The following is a 14,550-nucleotide window of genomic DNA, read 5'->3' on the forward strand; positions in this document are numbered from 1 at the left end:
ACCAATCAGGAGGAAAAAAATATATATATAATGCTATGCATGAAAGACATGAAGACAAATGATTAGGTATAATCCACAAAATGAAATGAGCTATTTGAATGCTATTACTATGAATCTATACTATACATTTCAAATGTATTCAAGTATTTTATATTTTCCAATAGTCTTTCTCATTTTATTATTCATTTTTCGTGTTTCATTATGTTCTTTTTGTTGAATGTCCCTTTTATCTTTTGTGAATTTCTCTTTTATGGCAAGATTGCTTCATGGCCACTTAGCTATGCAGTAAAAATGTTTGCAGAAAAAAAAAAATGCTTGTGGCAGAGTTGCTAATGGTGAAAATACCAGATGTGAAAGAAACAGCCTGATTAAAAAATTGCAAAGGACTTGAATAGACATTTCTCCAAAGAGGATACACAAATGCCTAGTAAGCACTTGGAATGATGCTCAGCATCACTAATCATAGGGGCAGTGCTAATCAAGACGACCATGAAATAATAGTTCATACTCATTATAATGGCTATTGTAAAAAAAAAAAACAAACAAAAACAAGAAAAGAAGTGTTGGCGAGGATGTGGAGAAATCAGAATCCTTGTGTATTGTTGGAGGGAATGTAAAATGGTGCAGCTGTGCAGGAAAGGGGTATGCAATTCCTCAAAATGTTAAACATGGAATTACCAGTAATTCGGCTGTTCTACTTCTAGATGTACACCGGCAAAACTGAAGGCAGGGACTCTAGTAGTTATTTGCACACCATGTTCCCAGTAGCATTATTCACAGTAGCCAAAAGGTGGAAGGAGACCAATGTACACGAACAGATGAATGGTTAAACGAAACGAGGTCTGTCCATACAGTGGAATATTATTCAGCCTTAAAAAGAAGGAAATTCTGACTTAGGCTACAATGTGGATGAACTTTGAAGACATTATGGTAAATAAAATAAGCCAATGACGAAAAGCTATGATTCCACTTAGGTGAGGTATAGTAGTCAGATTTATAGAGACAAAATAGAATGGTGATTGCCAAGGGATAAAGGAAGGGGAGAATGGGGAGTTTCGTGACTATGGAATTTCAGTTGGAGAGGGTTGTTGGAGGTGGATGTCGTGATGGTCCCAACAGTGTGAATGTACTAAATGCTGAAGAAATGTACACTGAAATATGGTTGAAATGGTAAATTTTGTATTATTTGTATATAACCGCAACTTTTTAAAAAAAGAAAAAGCAGAAACTGCTGAAGAATATTTAGAGGATGATCTCAAACCTTAGTACCGGGAGGGGTAGATTGAAGTAGGATTTTATTTATTATTAATGTACTTCAAAATATAATTTGGTTATCATGATTGGATTTTAATTAAAAAAGTAAGAACAGAATGGATTTTTAAAGGAAATTTAGGAACTGGGAGTGTTAGCCAATCAGGAACTTGATCCAGCAGAGTGGCCTGCTTAGCTGTATGAAGCAAATATATGTCGAGAAAGGCCAAGTCATTTTGGTTTCCTTAGAGTTGATCTCGCTAGTTTCTCTCATTAACTGCTGGAATGAATTCCCAACATGACTAATGTTTACTCTCGTTTTCGAACACCTTCAGTGATGATGGATGGCCCTTTCACACATATTTCTAAAGAACTGACTTTAAGCTAAGAAAGATTGAAGGTTAGTTATTTGGAAATGTGTGACTTTGTAGGAGTGAGTCCTGCAGATTGACCAGATTTCTCTCTCAAGTCATTTGCAACTGATAGGCATGGGGGAGTTCCCTACAACTTCACAGCATGTTAAATACTGTGCGGGATGAGCCGAACCAGAGTTATCGTCTTTAATCATCACAACTTTCCGAGGCAGAGTTTGTCTATTACACGTTTGAGAAAATTGAGGCTCAGAGAGATTACGTGATTTGCCCAGAGTCACAGAGTTAGAAAGTGATATAGCCAGTGTTTGAATCTTCATCTGTTCTCACTCGCAAAGCCCCTGCTTTCTGTATCGTATCATGAAAGGAGCTATTTGTATCAGCAGTTAGCAGAGTCGGAGGCATGAATTGCTTCCATGATTTGAGAGAGAAGAGTACTCAGCTCTAGGTTCTCTATTCTGTCTGCTTAATCGAAGTACTTAGACAGAACACTTCTCTTTGAGCCTCAGTTTCTTCACCTATAAAGAAAAGGGATTTGATTGGTTCTCTTTTTGAAATCTGTCACTGTTAATTGAAAAGAAGAAATTTTAGTGTATTCCAAAGGTGGGCTTTGAGGACCCAGTCAATCACTGTCAGATTTTGACATGAAACATATTACTTATACTGGGGCTTTTTTTTTTTTTTTTAACCTTAAAAAAAAAGGGGGGTGTTTGGGGTGGGAGGTGGTGAGTGTGACAAAGTACTTACATCAGTTGTCTTGATCAGGACGTAGAATAAATTATGTTTTATTTTATTGGTGCATGAAAGCTCAGTTTACCAGTTACCAGTAGGACTTACGCTGAGATTCTCTTGTTAGATGCTACCAGATTCATAGCCCTTCGAAGTCTTCATCTTGTCTCTGGCTACCTTGAACTCTGTATGGCTTGGAAGCAGAATGATACCCTCTGATTGCTTAGCAATCTCTCTTCCAGAGCCCAAGGTTCCTGTTGTTGGTATTGGGTTTTGCAGGCAGTAGCATATGGAATTTCGGTCCATCTTTAGTTCCTGTGGTGTTCCCTTCCATGTCCATGCTTGAAAAACAGTAACTTTGGCTGCAGAACAAGGTAGTGAAATATCTTGGGAAACTTGATTCACTTCTTTTTCCAGCCAGTGTGGTTTAAATCAATCTTTCCTTCCATCGTTAAATGTGCGTAGGGTAATGTGAAGTTCATTTTCAGCTGGAAGTAAGTTGTTGAAAAATCTGGGCTTGTTACCATTGCCCAAGTTTTGTTTGTAGCGGACAGCTTCGTTTCTATTTCTTTCCTTTGCTGCTTTTTTACTCATCTCCCCCCAAATTGCCTGGTGGCAAGAATTTACTTTGTTCCATTCTCAGTATTTTCCTTTCCTTTTTCATTTTGTGGAGTGGGTTTGATTTTGTTAGACACAAAAAGAAGACAATGGGTGGCTTTTTATTTTAATTTTTTTATTGCTTGGTGTAACTTCCTTGTACATTCCTCGTTTTCTCCACTCTGCTCCTAGACAGCTCTGCCAGTGATAGAAGCCAATAAGAAACATTCTGGTAACAAAGCTCTGGACAGTGGACTTGCGATCTGTTCAGCAGGTGAAACCAGGGGAGATTGGCAGAGGCTATTTTCCTTAGGCTCCTGTTAATGTTTTATGGGTCATCCCATTGCTCAGGAGTCATGACTAGAGCATTTTATCACTACTGTATTTCCGTGGGAATGCAGGGCATTCTTGATCTTCAGCGTTGGTAATTTCTCCTGACACTCCTCTTTCAGCCGCATTTTAAAAATGCTCAAGGAAGCAGTCAGTGCCTTTTGCTTTCCCTCTCAGGTGCAGTATTGGGTACTTTTTGCAATGGGCAGATATTTGTCTAATCATTCAGAAATGGTATTGACTTTCAGAATCATTTAGGAAAATGGCTTTAGAAACCCTGCTGTCTTGTAAGCATGCATCAGTCACTGCGCTGAGCCGTGGTCCTCCGGTGAGCACCCGACCCCATGCCCACACACACTGTTGCACAGACCTTCTGGAGGCCTGAGATTTGTTGTTGCCATTGTTTTAACTAGATGTTAGTTATCGTACCAGTTACATTATCTTGTACTTACTGTAAGTTTGAGCTCCTCAAGGGCAAGGATACCAACGCTGCATTTGTCATAGGCGATTGTTCAATCATTTTTATTGTTAAAGGAAGAATTCTTTTGCTTAAACGAATTTTTCAAACATAGGTGCACGTGGGGGCCTCTCAGCCGCCCGTGAAAGAATCCGAGTCAGGTGCTCCTTTTCTTCTCTCTGCGTCTCCTCTGCCTGCATGGCCCACCGCGTTGCTCTGTTTGACCTTTACGTCGGGAGCCTTCTGTTACTCTTTCACAGGTCCACTAACCAGAAGCTTCTAAACAGTCTTCATTGCTGACCTCTGTAGTCACTAAGGATACTTGAGGTTGGCATTTTATTTCTTATATATTCTTTTTATTCCTGAGCCGCCTCTGTGCCTAGGCAGAGTCAATTTTGAACTCGTACAGTCTTGCTAGGCCCGGAGTTTTGCTTATTGGAGGCGTAGGCAGAGCTGCGCAATCCTTTTCCCTTGGAGTTTAACACGTCTGATTGCCATCCCATCTGTTCCGTTAGCTCGCAATTCCATCTCTGCTTTAAATATCAGTTATAACTTCTGCACTGATCGAAAACTTAGATCTGCATGTCTTAGTTGGTCAGCCCCATCTTGGGACCAGAGGAGAGTTCTCTGGGTGTTGTCGCGGAGCAGCAGAAGTCCTGGGGACAGAGTCAGAGCCGATGTGAGGCCGCGCAGCCACGGTCATTAGCTCTTTGGCTTTGAGCAAATCACTTTATCTTTCTGAGATTCTGTTTTGTTATCTGTAAAATGAGGGTTATAAAAACCCGTTTTCTGCATTGTGAGGCCTAAGTAAGATTAAATGAAGGCATTTTTGTAAGTTATAAAACGTTACAGAATACTGGTAATAGTGACTTTTTGGGTTCTTTATAATACGCCAAATAATATGTGAATTTTACATTTTGTAAAACTGAAACAATTCAGATAAAGCCTGACCTCTCGGCCTTCCACAGGTCTTCTCCATAGAGGTAACCTCTATGCATTTATTACTCTGTGCATTTATTTACTTTTTTAAATATGCATATAGAAATCTCTTTTTGTATTATGATTTAAAGAAGTATGCTGTTCTGCTATCATTTAATATGACATGAGATTGTAGAGATTTTACCTTTTGAAAAACTTGTCGAGGGCACCTGGGTAGCTCAGTGGGTTAAAGCGTCTGCCTTTGGCCAAGGTCATGAACCCAGGGTCCTGGGATCTGCTCAGCAGGGAACCTGCTTCTCCGTCTCTCTCTGTCTGCCTGCCTCTCTGCCTACTTGTGATCTCTGTCTGTCAAATAAATAAATAAAATCTTTTAAAAAAATAAAAACTTGTTGAGATGAAATAGTAGCACAGTTTCTCATTATTAAGGAAGACCAAGGTTCTTTTCCAGTTTTTCACTATTGCAAACAGCACTGCGTTGAAAGTCTTTGCACATGCTTCTTGGAGCCCATGTGCAAAATGGTTATCTAGAGTGCCTACGGAGAGCGAAGATGTGAAATTACAAGAAGATGTGTGCACTCAGCATCTTAACGATTACTGTCAAATTGCTTTCCAAAGCAGTGGTCGCAATATACTTATATTCCGACCATTAGATGGGAAGGTGCCTATTTACTCTTCTTGCTAAATTGTGACATTTTCATTTTCATTTTTGCCAGTCTTAAGAGTGAAAAATGATCTCTCAAATCCAAAAGAATGTTCATAGACAGTATGGTTTGTGACTGCAAAGAAAAAGCATAACCGGAAACAATTTAAAAACCCATTAAGAGGAAAATAAGACAGGTGAATAAATTGTAATGTGGCTGTAAGATGGAATATTAAACAGGGGTCCGAGCTAGTGAGACGCATAAGGGGGGCTGATTTCTCACAGTCCGGAGCAAGAAAAGGAAATTGCTAAAGAATATGGACTATAAAGTTCAGGAATGTTCTCTCTATCCCTATACTTTGAAGCGTTTTCATCAGGAACGGATGCTGGATTTTGTCAAATGCTTTTTCTGCATCAATTGAGAGGACCATGTGGTTCTTCTCTCTTCTCTTATTGATGTGTTCTATCACACTGATTGATTTGCGAATGTTGAACCAACCTTGCAACCCAGGGATGAATCCCACCTGGTCATGGTGGATAATCTTTTTAATGTGCTGCTGGATCCTGTTTGCTAGGATATTGTTGAGAATCTTTGCATCCATATTCATCAGTGATATTGGTCTGAAATTCTCCTTTTTGGTAGGGTCTTTGCCTGGTTTGGGGATCAGGGTAATGCTGGCTTCATAAAAAGAGTCTGGAAGTTTTCCTTCTGCTTCAATTTTTTGGAACAGCTTCAGGAGAATTGGTGTTATTTCTTCTTTGAAAGTTTGGTAGAATTCCCCAGGGAATCCGTCAGGTCCTGGGCTCTTGTTTTTTGGGAGGTTTTTGATCACTGCTTCAATCTCATTACTAGATATCGGTCTATTCAGGTTGTCAATTTCTTCCTGGTTCAATTTTGGGAGTTTGTAGCTTTCCAGGAATGCATCCATTTCATCTAGGTTGCTTAGCTTATTGGCATATAACTGTTGGTAATAATTTCTGATGATTGTTTCTATTTCCTTGGTGTTAGTTGTGATCTCTCCCTTTTCATTCATACTTTTATTAATTTGGGCTTTCTCTCTTTTCTTTTGGATTAGTGTGGCCAATGGTTTATCGATCTTATTGATTCTTTCAAAAAACCAGCTTCTAGTTTCATTGATACGTTCTACTGTATCTCTCGTTTCTACCTCATTGATCTCTGCTCTAATCTTGATTATTTCCCTTCTTGCATGTGGAGTTGGTTTGATTTGTTGTTGATTCTCCAGTTCTTTAAGGTGTAGAGACAGCTGGTGTATTCTGGATTTTTCAATGTTTTTGAGGGAGGCTTGGATGGCTATGTATTTCCCCCTTAGAACCGCCTTTGCTGTATCCCATAGGTTTTGGACCGAGGTGTCTTCATTCTCATTGGTTTCCATGAATTGTTTAAGTTCGTCTTTGATCTCCTGGTTGATCCAAGCATTCTTAAGCAAGGTGGTCTTTAGCTTCCAGGTGTTTGAGTTCCTTCTGAACTTTTCCTTGTGATTGAGCTCCAGTTTCAAAGCATTGTGATCGGAGAATATGCAGGGAATAATGTCAGTCTTTTGGTATCGGTTGAGTCCTGCTTTGTGACCCAGTATGTGGTCTATTCTGGAGAAGGTTCCATGTGCACTTGAGAAGAATGAATATTCTGTTGTTTTAGGGTGGAATGTTCTGTATACGTCGATGAGGTCCATCTGGTCCAATGTTTCATTCAATGCTCTTATTTCTTTATTAATTTTCTGCTTCGATGATCTGTCTATTTCTGAGAGAGGCGTATTAAGATCTCCTACTATTATTGTATTCGTATCAATATGACTCTTTATCTTGATTAATAGTTTTCTTATGTAATTGGGTGCTCCCATATTGGGGGCATAGATATTCACAATTGTTAGATCGTCTTGGCGGATAGTCCCTTTAAGAATTATGTAGTGTCCTTCTGTATCTCTGACTACAGTCTTTAGTTTAAAATCTAATTTATCTGATATGAGAATCGCTACTCCGGCCTTCTTTTGAGGCCCATTGGCATGAAAGATGCTTCTCCATCCCTTCACTTTCAGTCTGGGTGTATCCTTAGGTTCAAAATGGGTCTCTTGTAGACAACATATGGATGGGTCCTGTCGTTTTATCCAATCTGCAACCCTGTGTCGTTTTATGGGCGCATTTAGGCCATTCACATTGAGAGTGATTATTGAGAGATAGGTTTTTATTGACATCGTGTTGCCTTTGAAGTCTTTCTGTCTATAGATTGTTTCTGTATTTCTGTTCAATGATATTCTTAGGATTTTTCCTCTCTTATAGGACCCCCCTTAATATTTCCTGCAGTGTCGGCTTGGTGGTTGCATAGTCTTTTAAGCCTTGCCGGTCTTGGAAACTCTTTATCTCTCCATCCATTTTAAATGTCAGTCTTGCTGGATAGAGTATTCTTGGTTGCATGTTCTTCTCATTTAGTACTCTGAATATATTTTGCCAGCCCTTCCTGGCTTTCCAGGTCTCTGTGGAAAGGTCTGACGTTATTCTAATGGGCTTTCCTCTGTATGTAAGAAGCTTCTTTGTCCTAGCTGCTTTTAAGAGGGTCTCTCTTGAAACAAAATTCCCCATTCTAACGGTAAGGTGCTGTGAGGACTTTCGAGAATCTAAAATCTTGGGAGGAAATCTTTCTGCCTCTAGTACATGAACTGGAGCAAATAATCCTAAAATTTGTATGGAGCCAGAAGAGACCCCGAATTGCTAAGGAAATGTTGAAAAACAAAAACAAAACTGGCGGCATCACGTTACCCGATTTCAAGCTTTACTACAAAGCTGTGATCACCAAGACAGCGTGGTACTGGCATAAAAACAGACACATAGACCAGTGGAACAGAGTGGAGAGCCCAGATATGGACTCTCAACTCTATGGTCAAATAATCTTCGACAAAACAGGAAAAAATATTCAATGGAAAAAAGACAGTCTCTTCAATAAATGGTGCTGGGAAAACTGGACAGTGATATGTAGAAGAATGAAACTCGACCATTCTCTTACACCGTACACAAAGATAAACTCGAAATGGATAAAAGACCTCAACGTGAGACAGGAATCTATCAGAATCCTAGAGGAGAACATAGGCAGTAACCTCTTCGATATCAGCCACAGCAACTTCTTTCAAGATAATGTCTCCAAAGGCCAAGGAAACAAAAGCAAAAATGAACTTTTGGGACTTCATCAAGATCAAAAGCTTCTGCACAGCAAAGGAAACAGTCAACAAAACAAAGAGGCAACCCACGGAATGGGAGAAGATATTTGCAAATGACAGTACAGACAAAAGGTTGATATCCAGGATCTATAAAGAACTTCTCAAACTCAACACACACAAAACAGATAATCATATCAAAAAATGGGCAGAAGATATGAACAGACACTTCTCCAATGAAGACATACAAATGGCTATCAGACACACGAAAAAATGTTCATCATCACTAGCCATCAGGGAGATTCAAATTAAAACAACATTGAGATACCACCTAACACCAGTTAGAATGGCCAAAATTAGCAAGACAGGAAACAACGTGTGTTGGAGAGGATGTGGAGAAAGGGGAACCCTCTTACACTGTTGGTGGGAATGCAAGTTAGTGCAGCCACTTTGGAAAACAGTGTGGAGATTCCTGAAGAAATTAAAAATAGAGCTTCCCTATGACCCTGCAATTGCACTGCTGGGTATTTACCCCAAAGATACAGATGTAGTGAAAAGAAGGGCCATCTGTACCCCAATGTTTATTGCAGCAATGGCTACAGTCGCCAAACTGTGGAAAGAACCAAGATGCCCTTCAACGGATGAATGGATAAGGAAGATGTGGTCCATATACACGATGGAGTATTATGCCTCCATCAGAAAGGATGAATACCCAACTTTTGTAGCAACATGGACGGGACTGGAAGAAATTATGCTGAGCGAAATAAGTCAAGCAGAGAGAGTCAAGTATCATATGGTCTCACTTATTTGAGGAGCATAACAAATAACATGGAGGACATGGGGAGATGGAGAGGAGAGGGAGTTGAGGGAAACTGGAAGGGGAGATGAACCATGAGAGACTATGGACTCTGAAAAACAACCAGAGGGTTATGAAGGGGTGGCAGGGGGGTGGGGGGGTGGGATGTTGAGGAACCAGGTGGTGGGTAATAGGGAGGGCACGTACTGCATGGAGCACTGGGTGTGATGCCAAAACAATGAACACTGTTATGCTGTAAATAAACAAATAAAAATTAAAACAAAACAAAACAAAACAAAAAAACAAAACTAGGTGGAGTAAGGGCGCCTGGGTGGCTCAGTGGGTTAAGTCTCTGCCTTCGGCTCAGATTATGGTCTCAGGATCATGGGATGGAGCCCCACATCAAGCTCTCTGCTCAGAGGGAGCCTGCTTCCCCGTGCCCCTGCCTGCCTCTCCGCCTACTTGTGATTTCTGTGTCAAATAAATAAATACATAATTCTTTTAAAAAACAAAACAAAAAAAAAAAGAATATGGACTATAAGATCCATTTCTATAAATTAAAAAAACATGCAAAATTAATGCATTTTGAAGGGACATATTTATACATGGCAAAGTTAAAAAGGAAAGCAAGTGATGACCCTTTGTCATTAAGAGTAGGCTACTTTCAGAGGCGGGGAGTTTCTGAGGGCTGGTGAGTTCCAGATAACCTTACGTGAGGGGGAGGGTGGGGAGAGAGCTTGACTTTGCCAAGGCCCATGAAGGAAGGAGTCCATTTCCTCTGACATCTATCTGTGCTTCCTGCTACATTTGTCTTTGCTGTTAATGTTTCTGAGAATACCAGCTTGTAGGTTTGATTATTTTTTTTCCTTATAAAAAGTTCTCTGTGTTGTTGAACTTAAGAATATAGTTAATATGTGGGATATTCTCTGGGAGTGATGAATGTTAATTTTGTTTTTGGGTGTATTCCATTACTTTCTTAATCATATAATTTCTTTCTCAGATGATTTTGAAATAGTTACTGTAAAAAATTAATGTGGAACAGTTATTGTAGAAGAAAACTTGATAAAATGGAAGAAATAGGAGCTTGGAGTCCAACAGGCCTGGGTTGAAATTTTTTTCCCCACTCAATACCTGTGCTTTATTATCTTCTCTTTGCTGCTTTCTGCTGCTCCTCCCCTCCATCCTGAAACTAGACCTGATTTAGTTGCTTAGTATCTAGTAGTTATCACCATCCTTATCATCGTCATTGTTGTTAAAATCTGTAGGGAATGGTGTCAAAGTAAATTACAGAATCCAGAACAAACAAGGCACTCATGGAACTCTGTTCTTTTTGTTATGGTCTAAGCTGTATATGTCTCCCCTGTGAAAATTAGTGTGAAAGCAGCTAATCATGGCCCATTATTATTATTACTGTTAATAAGTAACAGGTTGATTGACATAGAATTCACAGACCATAAATCTCACCTTTTTTTTAATGTTTAAAGATTTTATTTATTTATTTATTTATTTATTTTTTAATCTTTTTTTTTTTTTAAGATTTTATTTATTTATTTGACAGAGAGAAATCACAAGAGAGGCAGGCAGAGAGAGAGGAAGGGAAGCAGGCTCTCTGCTGAGCAGAGAGCCCGATGCGGGACTCAATCCCAGGATCCTGAGATCATGACCTGAGCTGAAGGCAGCGGCCTAACCCACTGAGCCACCCAGGCGCCCAAGATTTTATTTATTTGAGAGAGAACACAAGCAGGGGGAAGGACAGAGGGAGAAGCAGTCTGCATACTGAGTAAGGAGTCTGACAGAGGGCTCAATCCCAGGACCCCGGGATCATGACCTGTGCTGACGGCAGATGCTTAATCACCCATGTGGCCCAAATCTCATGTTTTTAAAGTGATATTAGTAGTTTTTAGTATAATCATAAAGCTACACATCTGTCATCACGAATTCCAGAACATTGTCATCACCAAAACCAAACCCATTACCTGTTAGCACTTACTCCCCATTTTGCCCATTTATTCCCTAAAGCTGCTAATCTCTTCTTTCTCTGTAGATTTTTCCATTCTGAATATTTCATATAAATGGAATCATAGAATTCGCTGTTTCTTTTTAACTTAGCATGGTGTTTTCAGTATTATGTTGTATCAGTACTTTGTTCCTTTGTGTTACCCAGTAATATTCAGTTATAGTTATATCATACTTTATTTATCCATTCGTCACCTGGTGAGCATTTGGATTGTTTCTACTTTTTGGCGATGATGAAATAAAGCTGCTGTGCACATTCCAGTACAAGGTTTTGTGTGGATCTGTGTTTTTAGTTTTCTTCCTCACAGCAAGTGTGGAATTGCTGAATCGGATGGTTACTCTGGTGTAACATTTTGAGGGGCGGCCCCTAGGTTTCCTCGCGGTTTCCGGAGTGCCTTTACCACTTTATATTCCTACCGGCAATGTATGAAATGCCACTTTCTCCACATCTTCACTAAAGTGTGTCTCCTTTTTCTAACAGGTGTGAAGTATTTTCTCCCTGCTATTTCGATTTGCATTTTCCTAATGACTAATGAGGGCGAGCATCTTTTCATGTACTTATTGGCCATTTGTATGTCTTCTTTGGAGAACTTCCTGTGCTAATCCTTTCCTCATTTTAAAATTTAGGTGGTTGTTTAAAAGAGTTCTTTATATCTAGGGCGCCTGGGTGGCTCAGCGGGTTAAGCCTCTGCCTTCGGCCCAGGTCGTGATCTCAGGGTCCTGGGATCGAGCCTGCCTTCCCCCCCTCCCTCTGCCCACCTCTCTCCCTACTTGTGATTTCTCTCTCTGTCAAATAAATAAAATCTTAAAAAAGAAAAAAGAATTCTTTACATCTATTTTGAATACAGGCCCTTTATCAGACAGATGACTCGCAGTATTTTCTCCCATTCTGGGAGTTTTCTTTTCATTTATTGATGGAGTTCCCCCTCACTCTACTGCAATATAATTGACCTATAACATTGTATAAGTTCAAGGTGTATAAAGTTTTGATTTGGTGCCTTTAGATATTGGGAACTGATTACCAACGCAGTGTTAGTTAACGCCTGCCTCATGTCACATTATTACCATATATTTGTTCTGGTGAGAATGTTTAAGATCTACAGTCTTAGGACCTTTCAGGTATATAATACAGTATTACTAACTCTAATCACTAAGCCAGACATTAGATTCCCAGAATTGACGTTTTCCTTCGAGTTCCAGAAGTTTTTAGTTTTTTTAAATTAACATACAATGTATTATTTGCCCCAGGGGTACAGGTCTGTGAATCCTCGGGCTTACACATTTCACAGCACTCACCGCAGCACATACCCTCCCCAGTGTCCATAACACAGCCACCCTGTCCCTCCTCCCCACCCTCCACCAACTCAAAAAGTTCAGAAGTTTTTAATTTTGTTGAAGTCCGATTTATCTGTTGTTTACTTTGTCACTTGGATTTTTGGTCTCATACTGAAGAAGCTATTGCCTAACCAAAAGTCATGAAGATTTGCTTCTCTTGTTTTCTTCTAAGAGTTTTGTGGTTTTAGATCTGTGATCTGTTTTGAGTTAATTTTCTATATGGTGTAAGATAGCATTCCAACTTCATTTCTTAGTATGTTGATATCCATTTGTCCCAACACCATTTGTTGAAAAAGATTGTTCTTTTCCCCGTTGATTTTCTTGGCACCCTTTTCAAAAATCATAATTTTATCATAATTTTAAGGGTTTTTTTCTGGACTCTCAGTTGTAGCCCATTGGTCTCTATGTCCAGCGGTAGGCCAGTATTACACTATCTTGATCACAATAGCTTTGTGGGAAACTTTGAAATCAGGTAGCATGAGTTGTTCAGCTTTACTCTTCTTTCTTGGCGTTGTTTGGCACCTGTGATCTGTTAAGGCTGTTATCTTTGGTGTGTTTTTTCTTGGGAGACTTAATTTATAAATATCCAAAATAGAGACTTAGGAATCAAAAGGAGAACTTGGATTTTGTGTGATTGGATCAGTGATAAATGCCAAAATAACTTCAGCTTATTGACCTCCACTTACTTCTTTATCCATTATTTTGTGTGCCCACCGTGTGTTAGACACTGTGCTATTTTGCAGGGAAACTGGGATGAACACACACGGCGTCTCTGCAGCAAGCTTATGTTGGCTCCTGGTTTCGTGTTTTTGAATGCAGTGTAGACATTTGATAGATCAAAGGATATAATCAAAGCAGATCTATCATTGGTTGGAAAGTGCTCTTACCATATTTGAAAGTCCTATCAGTGCAAATTCTTACCTTGTTATTCTGCTAGTCGGAATGGAAGTATAAATGGATGGAAGAAGAGAATGAGCATTTTCCAGGTAGATGTTGCGCATGTTGAAAAAATTACAAAGGCACTGTATGTTCTCATTTACACTTGGGTGTGCACATAAATCTCCCATTTAAAAGTTCACTTGAAGGCAAGGGCCTTGTGTTATTCGTCTTTCTTACTGATGACTGTCATCTAACAGTACTTTAAAAATATTAGGTGTTCAGGAAGCCTGGGTGACTCAGGTAAGTGTCCAACTCTTGATTTTGCCTCAGGTCATGATCTCAGGGTTGGGAGGTCGAGCCTTGCATTGGGCTCCACGTTGGGCGTGGAGCCTGCTTATGGTTCTGGCTGTCCCTCTGCCCCTCTTACCCCCTTTCTTTCTAAAAAAAAAATTAGGTGCTCAGTATTTGTTGACTGAATAATTGAATGGGTCAAGCCATGAATGAGTGCTCCTATCTTATGACCTTATACTAAATTAGGGTTTGCATAGCTTTCATTGGCTATCATTCTTGCCCTCAAGGTTCTTGATTTAGGGGTAAATGTGAAGATGAGATGCTCAACATGATACAGCTTTACAAAAATAAGATTTATTGAGTCATAAATCATATGAAAAAGAAATTGTACAAATAGCCCAAATACATTTTAATATATACACGTTAGGAGTCACTTGGATCCACAAGGTGATACAGTGTGGGAAGAAGTCCTGAGCGGAGGTGGGATTTCACACCGGGCTCAAAGAACTGAAGGAACACATATTGATAGAGGGGAGTGGCGAAAACTTCAGGCCAAGAGGTAGTTCTCAGAATGGGTGGCACTGTTCAGCCAGGAGACTTCTGGGAAAGTATGAGTATTTTTGGTTGTCCTAGTATTCAGGATTGCTATTGGCTTTTAGTGGTTAAGGGCCAGGGAGGCTAAAGTCCCATAGTGTGGAGTTAGGAGTTGATTTGCCCCAAATCGCAGTGGCTTCCTATTTGCAATATTCTTGAAG

The 14,550-nt window shown here is 39.7% G+C and overlaps 1 protein-coding gene across 12 annotated transcripts in view; it reads left to right on the forward strand.

Moving 5' to 3' along the window:
• RBFOX2 (RNA binding fox-1 homolog 2) overlaps window positions 1-14,550 on the forward strand; it is a 272,185-nt gene that overhangs the window by 76,870 nt on the left and 180,765 nt on the right. The gene's annotated exons all lie outside the window — the stretch shown is intronic.

Source organism: Meles meles, chromosome 7 (genome assembly GCF_922984935.1).
Source record: "Meles meles chromosome 7, mMelMel3.1 paternal haplotype, whole genome shotgun sequence".
Taxonomy (NCBI): domain Eukaryota; kingdom Metazoa; phylum Chordata; class Mammalia; order Carnivora; family Mustelidae; genus Meles; species Meles meles.